The 11572-nt window shown below is 46.8% G+C and overlaps 1 long non-coding RNA gene across 1 annotated transcript in view; it reads right to left on the reverse strand.

Annotated features, from left to right (window-relative positions):
- LOC107000402 (uncharacterized) overlaps nt 1-281 on the reverse strand; it is a 49590-nt gene extending 49309 nt beyond the window's left edge. The window contains exon 1 of the long non-coding RNA XR_013399953.1: nt 93-281. This is a non-coding gene — a long non-coding RNA (uncharacterized LOC107000402). The remainder of the gene's footprint in view (nt 1-92) is intronic.
- Nucleotides 282-11572: the final 11291 nt, after the last annotated feature.

Consider the following 11572-nt stretch of genomic DNA (forward strand, 5'->3'; position numbering starts at 1 on the left):
TTGGCCAAGTTTCAGCATGAGGTATCACTGAAACCACTTCAGGAAGGATAACACCACCACAGACTTCCTGGGAAGAGGAGATGTAAACCCACCTCAGAAGATGACAGCAGAGAAGAAAATGAGCATCACAAACTGGTTCCCAAGGCCTGGGCCTGAGAAACACTCAGGAGAGCCAATTGCTGAAAAAATAATAATAGTAATACCCAGAGAGAAGAAGCCTTTTCTTCAGGAGGAAATTGACTCACACTTTCTGTCCTCAGATCTTCCTGTTCTCACCCTTACACCTCCACTCCAACTACAGTGCCTCCTTGCTGTTCCTCAAGCAACCAGGCATGTTCTCACCTCAACATCTGCATTGGTTATTTATTGCTATGTAACATACAACCTGAAATAGTAGCTGCTTAAAACAATAAACTCTTTTTTTAAAAAGCCTCAGAGTTCCTGTGGGTCAGGAACCTGGGAGTGGCATAGCTAGGTGATTCTGGTCCCAGGTCTCTCCTAAGATTATGCCCAAAATGTCAATGCAACTATAGCCATTAGAAGGCTGGGGGCTCTGCTTCCAAGGTGGTCCACTCACAAACCTCAGAAGTTATTGCTGGCTGCTGGCAGGAGGCTTCAGTTCCTTCCCATGTGGACTTCTCCATAGGACTGCTTGAGTGCCCTCACAAGGCAACAGCTGGCTTTCCACAGGATGGGTGATCCAAGAAAGAGAAAGGCTGAAGCTGTCATCTCTTTTATGACCCAGTCATGGAACCCACATTTCCACAATACCCTATTGGGTACACATGTCAGCCCTATGCAGTCAGGGGGGGACTACACAAGAACATGAATACTGGGGTCATTGGAGGCCCTCTTTGAGGCTGGAGACCACTGAGACTTTACACTTAACATTTCCTTTACCATCCTTTCCCCAGATATCCCCATGGTTTCTCTTTTTCCTCCTTTAAATCTTTGTTCAAATGTCACTTTTTCAAAAAGACCAGCCTTTTAAAAACTACAGCTCCTCCTCTTGCCCCAGCGCATTCCCAAATTTCGTTTCCCAATTTACTTTTCTTCACTGCATTTATCATCAAATACACACACACACACACACACACAATTTTGTTGTGTTTTTGAGTTTTAGATTTACAGAAAAGGAACAAAGATAGTACAGAGACTTCCTGTATATGTTTCACCCAGTTTCTCCTAATGTTTGCTCTGGTTGGGTGGTGGTGGTGGTGGTGTTGTTGTTGTTATTGTTGTTGTTGTTGTTATTGTTCTTTTGTTGTTGTTTTCTGTCTTCCCCTGTTAGAATATAAGCACAATGAAAGCAGAGACTTTTGCCTATTGGCTGATGTATCCTCAGTGCCCAAAACATTGCCTCACTCACAGTAAACATTCAATAAATATTTGTTGGATGAATGAAAGACTATATTACCAGCTCAAAGAAAAGCCAACACTTGCCTTTTGACTTTGAAGTTCTTAACAGAAATACAGAGGATATTTAACATAGGATGACCCAAGGGATTTAGGTAGAGTATTTAAAACTCAATGGGGAAAGGTTTGGGTGAGAAAATGTAAACCTAACTTGTTGTAAAACAATAAACTTCATTTATTAATTTTCATTTTTCTCTCTTTGCTCTTTTCAGTATGATTTGTTTTATTGCTGATAAAGTGAATTGGCTTTATATTGTGTCAACAAATCCATCTTCATTTACCAATAACAAGAATGCAGTATTTCCCTAGAAGAGGCTTAACTGGACTAAGCAGGGAAGAATAAGGAGAGAGGATGACTTCTGAAAAATCCAAAAGAATCATAGACCCTGAGATTTCCCCGATCTAGTGGAGTTGTCCTCAGTTCCCTGCAGAGCCTTCCCTCGTAAGGCTTCCCATCTGGAAGGCTCCTCCTCTCTCTCTTTATTCGCTGGGAAAATTATCCCAACAACGCAATCACAGGATGTATGTCTTGCTTCCTTTGCTGGGGTCACCTCCACCAGGGCTTAACAGCCTTGGTGAATTCTCACTGATGGATTGATGTTGTACCCTGGGCTCTGAGCCCCTCCAGGCCCTGCAAGCCCCATTCCATGTCAGATCCCTGACAGCTCCTAACCCATTCAGTGCTGAGGCAATTGGCTGGGGGTGAGGGCAGTGAGTACTTATCAAGCACCTGCAATAAGCCCAGCACTGTGATATGTACTCTACAGATACTTAACTCCACTGAGACTCAGCATCACAGTTAAAAACAAGGGGAGGTAGGTGGTCTTGAGTGAGGCTTCCAGAGTTCAAAAATAATAGTTCCTACTTGAGGACTACCATTGGGATCAAATGAGAGGATGCAAAGGGTTTAGCATTATGCCTGGAACTTAAAGAATACTCCGTCGTGTTATTTTCAAACAAGGGCATGTTACAGATGCAAAAAGTGGAGCTCAGAAAGGTGAATAAATATGAATGAGGTCACACAGCTGATGTGATAAAATTTAGGTCCAGGTCTGCCTAGGTCTAAGCCCTTGCAATATCCACTATATTAGTGTCACTCGAAGAATGGCATGGAGATATTTGCATTAGAATCACCTGAGGAGCTGGTTTAAGAAGCAGAATCCCAGACGTCCAGAACTTGAACCCCTGGAGGGTAAGGCCCAGGGATCTGCATCTTTCTCCAGCTCCCCTTGTGGCCCAATGTGCACGAGGCCAGTTTGCCTCTCTTGGACCCGACACAAGCCAGGGATTTGTGCTTTGGCCCCTCTGTTAGTTTAAATGCAAGGCATGGGCAGCATTCTCTGCAGCTTTCTGGGGTCCAGCTAAGGCCATTATGACCCTGGACTCACGCATAGCCTGAAAGGCGAGTAAAGCTGTGTTCCTTTGGATCAGGGCATCACTGAGGGCAGAAAAGTGGGTCTCAGGTCTCAAGGAAAACAAGCCTCAGCTGGGAGAAGAGGATGAATCAAAAAGAGAAAACCCCACCTAATTCTCAGCACAGGGCCAGCTTGCTGCTCAGAAATGTCTCATCGTGCCCCCCTGTGAAAGAGTGGGCCTCCACGCCACATAAAGTATTTTGGAACCTCTCTCAAGGTACTGTAGAACTTGAAAGAGACTTCTTTGAAGCTTCTGTCAACAGGATGACAGGCAGAGCTGAGCGTGACACATACCCATCAAACAGAAGGGCCTCTGGTTGGACCTGGAAGAGCACTTGGGGAAGCTTTCAGGGGCTCCAAGGCTGGCAGACCAGGAAGGGGCTGCCCACCTTCCCCATACTGGTGGTTCATACAGCCCCGCCCAGACCTCAGCTCTCACTCTGAACCAAGAACTATCCAGGGCATTTCACATATAAGACCTCATGTAACTCACATCAACTCTGTGGAACATCACTATGCCCAACTGACAGGTTGAGACTTTAAGGCTTAGGGAGATGAGGTCACTTGTTCAGAGTCACACAGCAGAGATGATGGAGCTGGGATTCAAGTTCAGTCTTAAATGGCATCTGCCCTACACAGAGGGCTACAAGCAATGGACCTGGCAAGGAGGGGAAGAAGGTTTGGCCCTGTGCCCCTAAGGCTCACCATTCAGGTTCAGATCTTGGCTCCTGATCCTCTCTGGAGTCCCCTGACTGGGCCAGCCTCCCAGGTACCCTGATTCATCCCTCTCAGCACTTGACTGAGCAAGGTCCTTTCGTATTTTAATAACCTGAACAGGAAGTACAGAGGGTTTCCATGTATCTCCCACCCCCTTAACAAGCCCAACCTCCACTACTGACATCCTGCAGCACAGTGGTACATTTGCTACAATTCATGAACCTGCATTGATATGTCATTATCACCCAGAGTCCGCAGCTTACATGAGGGTTCTCTCTTGGTGTTGCCTATTCTGTGGATTTGGAAAAATGATGTGTATCCACAATTATAGTATCACACAGAGTACTTTCACTGCCCTAAAACTCCTCTGTGCTCTGCCTATTCATCCCTTCCTCCCCTAACCCCTGGCAACCACTCATCTTTTTACTGTCTCCATTGTTTTTCTCTTTCCAGAATGTCACAGAGTTGGAATCACATTGTTTGTTGCCTTTTCCAATTGATTTATTTCACTTAGTAATATGCATTTAAGATTCTTCCATGTCTTAATGGCTCCATAGCTCACTTCTTTTTATGGTTGTATGATATTCCATTGTCTGGGTGTACCATAGTTTATTCATCCATTCACCTACTGAAGGTTGCTTCCAAGTTTTGCTAATTATGAAAAAATCTGCTTTTCATATTTTTAAAAAACTTTATTATTGTTGTTATTGTAGTTCTCGATATCATTAATACAAGTTTACAATTCAGATTAAAGAAGAAGAAAAGTTCTTAATCTCTGCTACTCCAAGGATTGCTTTATCTCATATTTTTTTAAAAATGAGATTATACTATAAATGCTATTTTCTAATTGTTTATTTTCCATTTAATCTGATGTGGAATATGTCGCCTGTCTCAAAGACATGGTCCAACTTGTAACATGTTTGTGGGGTTCTGGAGATGGCTGTGTGACTTATTCAACCAGATCCTTTCTGATGGATGTACAGACTGTTCCAGATGACTTACACTTGCAGGTTCTCACGGTGAGGAAAGTTCCCACACTTCCAACCCAGCTACTTGGGACTCACATAGGCCAGCCTAGCCCCAACTTCCTTCCCTTCTCACATGGAGACTTAGGAAATGTTAAGGGAAGAAGAGGGGGTCGCAGGAACTGAGACGTTGGCAGTGCGGATGCTGCTCATGTCAAGTAAAAGGAAGACTGAACAACACCCATCAAATTTAGTGGCCCAGAGTTATTCCTCCACGCCCTCACCTGACCTCAGGGTGAGGCATGGAACTCCAGCCTCCTGGGGGAAAGGCAGCAAAGGGAAAACCCAAAGGTCATCAGAATTGCTACCTATCTGGCATATCTATCCTTGCCCTGATGCCTCACGTCCATTCTCAGTTCCCCAAAAACAGCCCTACCGGTAGCTTCTGTTCTTCCCATTTTATATACAAGGAAATTGAGGAGGAGAAACCTCACCTGAAGTCACATGGCTGATAAATCACAAAGCCAGGGTTCAAACTCAGTTGCTCAGGGCCCAAACCAGGGTCAATGTCCCCAACCGGAGAGATGGCCCAGCCAGCCCACCCCCTGGGATAAATGACCTGACTGTTGTCTGAGAATTAGCTGATTGCCATTTACCAGAGTTCTCAAAGCCACCAGCAGTTTCTGCAGTGGTTATTTTGCTGTTTTTTTCTTTTAATTAAAAAATAATACAGGGCTATGGTTTAAAAAGCATTTAAACTGGAGAGAAAAGAAGCAACCCTCAGACCCATTCTCAGAGGTAACTTACGTGACACATGTGCACACATGCAATAACTGCTCTGCACACCCCCTATTATAACCAAACTCTACGCACTTGATGCTTTCAGGAACATTGTCCCATTTCATCTTCATCAGTATCCCCGGGCCTGGACACTATTACCTTCCCCACTTTACTGATGAGAAAATTCAGGTTCAGAGAGGCTGAGCCATTTGCTCAAGCTCACCCAGCTAGTAAGAGGTGAGACTGGAATTCAGGGGCATGCTTTTCATAGTACCTTCCTGCCTATAAAGAGGGGTGGCTGAGAAAACCTGTTCCACATCCTTGAAACAAAAGGCTCAGGAGGCCTGGACTGGGGGATGAAGTTGTCCCTCAACATCTAGCAACTATGGGTCACCTACTGAGTGTCAGGCAGTACATTGCCTGGCACCTCAGGGATCTCATAATAACAACCCCAAGAAAGGCCATCCTGAGCAAGAGGCACCCCGGCCTCCCCATGGCCCAGAAGGATGACTTGCGTGGTGATAACAGAGGCAGCAAGAGGGGAGGGAAATGGGTGGCAGCTCCAGTGGACACAAGCAGGAGTCTGCAGAGCTTCCTGGGAGGGGGCCCATGGATGAGACCCACACAGTGGCCTCGCTTTCAGTCATTTCTTCCTTCCAAGCTCTCACAAAAGTACTCGTGGCAGATCTATCTGGGTCACAGGACAGAAATAAACATCATTTGAATAATCCCAGGCTGACAGACTTGGAGAGCGGATAGGAAAATTAGCCCCTAGAAAAGGCAAATCTGAGCATGTCACCAGAGGCACCAGAGGGAGTCTCAGTAGCCTCAGTGCCTCCTGGGAGCGCTCACCCTCACCCAGGCCCTTGGCTCAATGCCCAAGAGAAGGAGACAGCAAAACGCAAACTCAGGAGTGGAGGCCCATGACAGCAGCCAGTGGCTTCATTGTTGCTATCAAAGAAGACAGGATTCCAACCCAGGTCTCTCCAACCTCACCCCTTCCTCCTGCCTCCTTAGAGGAGCCATCTGGAGTTGGGTGGCCCATCTCAGAAGGAGCTGGATGTCTCACTTGGGGTCTTCATGACAACCAATGACTCCCATCCCCAGTGGCAGGATGGCTTACCTGAGCCAGCCACACATTGGGCGACCCCTCACTTGGCTGGCATCAAAGGTGAGGTTGCCTTCCAGATAGCAGGGCACAGACAGTAGCAACGAATGCAGAAACCACTGTTGGTTTTAAGAATTCTAGATGGTGAACATCAGCTGAGTCTCAAACAATAATCAGGTCTTTTAGCCCACAGTGAGGGCTGGCTGGACCACCCAGTATGGTGCCACAGAAAGGGCAGACTCTGGACCAGACATCTGGATTGGAGCTCTAGCTCTGCACTTGCTGGCTGAAGCTTTCATCATATCTATGAGCACTCCGTGAGCACTTGCCATCTGCCAGGCCCTGTGCTTGGTGCCCTTAGACGCAATATTTCATTTGAATCCCATGAATTAATAGGGTCTATTATTTTTCCCATTTTGCAGATGAGAAAACTGAGGCTCAGAGAGATTAAGCAAATAGTCTAAGGACACACCACCAGTGAAAAGAAAAGCTGAGACTTAAACTAGATCTTTCTGTCCCCAAAGCTCAGGCTATATATATATATATATATATATATGCACTAGATTGTATCACTGTTGGAGAAACAAGCCAGCACCACATAGCAGAAAACCCATATTCAACTTCTAGCTGTCCATTCCTGTGTCTACCTGGGAAGATGATCAGATATCTCCGAGCCTGTTTTCTCATCTGTAAAATGGGTAAGAGTAATCCCAGCCTTGTGGGCTGCCAAGGAGGGTCAGAGGACATGGACCTAAATGGAATGACCACAATAGGAACAGACCCCAAAACCTGTCAAGCTGAGCCAGGGGGTCTCTAACCTTCCTGGCTTCTCTCCCCGTTTCCCAAGCTGGCTAGGCTCGAAGTTGTGCTGGCTGAGTGGACCAGGCGCGGGCATTTTTCCCTCTTGCTGAGCAATGCGGATTGCGCCAAGTATTCCCTCTCCTTTTGTGCATGTTTTTCATGACCTGCTGCCAACAGCTCTTTGCTGGGCGGCTGCCACCATTTACCCAGCACAAGAAAACTGCCTTTCTTCCCCCATTTAGGGTCTGGTTTTAATTTCTACAGTATTCTTTTTAATAACAATGCCTAATTAAAACATCTGTTAAAAAGTCTGTAACATTAACTTTACAGGGAGAATTTAATAGAATTATATTGGAATTGCAGGCATTTAACGGGCTTCCTAATTAGGCTTTTCTTAAAAAAAAAAAAAAAAAGGAAAAAGAAGGAAAGAAACATTCTACAAATTAAAATCTCGCTCTTTTTTATGATAATGTAGGCTGATGGTCCAGTGGCCGGAGAGGACAGGTGGAAGCGGATAGAGATACGGGAGTCATACTAAGCCAGTATGATGACCTTTCTAGGATAGAGAAGGAAATTGGAAAGACCCTGCATTTAATGACAGGCATTGTACCAAGAGCGCTCTCATTTGTAATCTCAATTACCTCCTGACAACAATCATAGAAAGTGGTATTCACCCCACTTGAATGATGAAGAAACTGAGGCAGAGAGAGAAGTAATTTACTCAAAATCACACATGCACACAGCCAGAAAGTGGCAGAGCCTTCAAAGTATGTACTCATTCCACTGCTCCCCACAGCCTTTCAGCTTTGCATCTGAAGAGTTTTCTAGAGCCCTCAGTGGAGTCTTTGTCTCCGATTTGGTCACTGCTTGGTGGTGAGCATCATGGTTGCCTCCAATAATCATCTGTAGCTTGTCCCCAGCTTCTTTCTACAAATTCCTCATCAGCTTGGTGCTCCTACCTGATCCTCCCTGGCCCTGGCTGTCACCCTACACGCCACCAGCAGCAAGCTGGAGCATGTGGGGGGTGGGGGGTAGGAATACAGCCCAGTGCCTGCTGGGGCACACCCCACAAGGGAGGAGTCAAGAGAAAAATGTCCAACGTAATCATTCTCAAAGTCTGGTGCCCGGACCAGCCACATCAGCATCACCTAGGAGCCTATTAGAATGCAAGTTCTCAGGCCCCATCCAGACTTACTGAATGAGCATCTCTGAAGCTGAGGCCTTGCAATCTCTTGCTTTCTTGTTTGCTTTTGTTTATTTTGTTTTGTTTGAGACAGAGTCTCACTCTGTCACTCAGGCTGGAGTGTAGTGGCATGATCTCGGCTCACTGCAACCTCTGCCACCTGGGTTAAAGTGATTCTCCTGCCACAGCCTCCTGAGTAGCTGGGATTACAGGCGCCCACCGCCACACCAGGCTAATTTTTGTATTTTTAGTAGAGATAAAGTTTCACCATGTTGGCCAGGTTGGTCTCAAACTCCTGACCTCAGGTGATCCACCCACCTCGGCCTCCCAAAGTGCTGGGACTACAGGCGTGAGCTACTGCGCCCAGCCACAGTCTCTGTTTTATTAAGCTTTCCAGGTGACTCTGATGCCATTAAAGTTTTGAGAACTACTGATCTGAAGACATAGGGGACCTTTTTTGTCCCTTAACCTTCCCAGGCTAGACTCCAGAGGTTTGGCACTTGACCTGCCCCGAGAGGCAGGCTTGCCCTAAGCCATTGACCCTAGCCCAGTCCCTGCCAACTATCACAGAGGTAAACTCCAAGCAGAGCTCCCAACTTGAGACTGACCTGCTAGTTACAGGAAACAGGTGGGATTACCATCTTTACATAGTAGGAAAGTCCAAACCCAATTGCTTTCCTGCCGCTTCCTGAAAAGAGTCCCCTGATCCTTTTTAGCCAAATGTGACCTCAACAGTGCTCCCCAGAGTGGGGTATGGTAGGTGAAGCCAGCCCAGGCTACTCAAGAAGGGGCTGAGCCACCCAGGAAGGATTTAAGCAGAAACTCCCAAGTTCAAGGAAAGGATTTTTCTCCAGCCATGGTTTTGAGATTCCAGTAAGGCCCTGTCTGTTTTTAACTGACCTACCAAGCCCTGGGGTGGATTTAAAGATAATTCAGACCAAGTCCAGGCTCAAACAGAGCTCCTAGCAGAGTAGACAGACAGTTCCCATAGCAGGTTAGTGAGGCCCTCACAGATGGTATCTTTGGGTCCATCCCCAGCAGTTGTGTGAGTGACTTGTTTCTGTCCTGATGAAGCAGGAAGTTGGGTGCAACGAATAGAGCAAGGATTTGAGAATCAGACAGAACTGAGTTTGAAGCCTGGCCCTCCCATACATTGGCCACATGACTTTGGGTAAATGACATTTCCTTGCTGAGCCTGTTTTCTCATCAGTAGATGTTCAAGGCACAGAGTTGGTGTCCTGATTCATCTGGCTTTACATCTACAAAGGAATCAGAAGCAATGGAGACAGAGATGGCTTACCATCCTTCATTCTCACTCTGGGGTCCAGCATGTCTGCTGGAGGCTTGGAACAGTTATCACACAGATCAGGGAATACGGCCTTTTCTGCGAAAGCAAAACCCGAACTTTGTAGTTGGGATCTGGGCAAAGAGCCTCTGGGTGAGGTGTGGCTCCTATACCACCCAATCCTAACTCTGTCCCCTAAGTCTCTCCTCCTCCTTAAGGATTTCAGTTGGATTCCTGCTCCCACCATCAAGCAGGTTTCCAGGCTCTGTTACCCCTCTCCTTTGTTACCACAGCCTAGGGATGGCCAGATCCCTTCACTCAGCTCCTCCGACATACTTAGGAATTCTTATAAGCCTTCCCTAAACATCAAGGAAGGAAACCACAAGAGAAAAAGAAAACAAGAAGAGAAACTCTGGAGTCAAATTGTCCTGCTATTTATTGGCTGCGTGACCTCCAGCAATTTAACTAACCTCTCTGAGCCCCAGTTTCCTCATCCATCAGATGGGAACAATCACAAGATGACTAACCATGGCATTGCTATGAGGATTACAGAAGCTAATATTTGCAATGCACTTAGAAGAGTGGCCTGTGCACGGTAAGTGCTACAGAAGTATTTGTTCTATAAATAATAAATGAAGGCATGAATCCAGTCACACTCCCAACTCTGAAACATCAAAACCTTCAGGTTCCCAAGTCTTGAAATTGCCACTCCAGCCCCATCCCTAACCTACGCCCTAAAATCTGGTACTGCACAGCTGTCCCTGGCTGGAGGCACCTCCCATCACCCTTCCATGTAGAGCTGGTCTCTCACGTGGGCCAGGGCAAGATCCCCATGGGAGGGAAGCAAGCGGCTTCCACCTGGGCACCATGTGACTGCTTTGGGAGGACTGGAATTCACAGTTCAGTGCTTGGGCAGATTCAATTGGACAATCTCCTGTGTGATGGCTTCCTCTGTTCAATTACCACTAAAATTCACCAAATGGAACTGAGAGGTTTTAATGGCAGTAATTGTGGTGCAAAATGCTCTGTAATTGGTCTCACAAATGAAAGTGAGGAGAATGCTATTGAAAATGAAGCTGCCTGCCCCGAATAGTTCAAGAGTGATGGCTTAGACATGCTCCCCAGAAACCAGTTGGTCCCACCCTCTCATGCCTGAGACCCCTGCCCTTTGAACTCTTGTGTTCCTGGTGGGAACCTCAGGCTTCTCTCTCTCTGTCTGTGCTGAGGTACAGTGGTGGGGGACACTGCTGGCACACCCCTGCAGACCCCCTCCACCCTGGTCATCCCTGGAACCTCAGGCCTGTCTGTAGACACCAGGAAGCCTGGAAGGCCTCCTTGAGTGGCCTTTTCATTCCCTGCTGTCTTACATGTGGATAATCTCAGGCCCCCAGGCCTTTGCTCTTGCCAGTCCCTCTTCCCCTCACTTTCCACCCACAATCACTTCTCATTTAACCTATGCAGTGGAGCCATCCTCTCCTTTCCCAGACAGAGGTAGCAATGCCTCCCTTCTACTATAGTCCCTTCTGTATAGCCCAGATACTACTACGAATAGTACTGATGACAGTTACTCTACTGAAGGGGGAGAACTGTAGTTCAAAAACTGGCAGCAGAATTCCTCTGTGGCAGTGTGTCTGCCAACAATTCCATCCCTGCACACACCTGCTGCACCTCGCATCAAGAAAGCATGTCTATTTTCCCTCCCCTTGACTCTGGGTTGGTCCTGGGACTTGTTTTAATCAACATAATGAGGTGAAAGTTGCAATGTTCCCACTCCAGGTTAGCCTTTCAGAAGCCCAGCAGCTTTGGCTTTTGCTCCCTGGTAAGCTAGATGCTGTATTGCAAAGAACTTAGGCTGGATGCCTGGATAATGGCGGACCTCGTGGAGAGAGGGCATGGAGAATG

The sequence above is a fragment of the Macaca mulatta genome, chromosome 10 (assembly GCF_049350105.2).
Source record: "Macaca mulatta isolate MMU2019108-1 chromosome 10, T2T-MMU8v2.0, whole genome shotgun sequence".
In the NCBI taxonomy this organism is placed as follows: Eukaryota; Metazoa; Chordata; class Mammalia; order Primates; family Cercopithecidae; genus Macaca; species Macaca mulatta.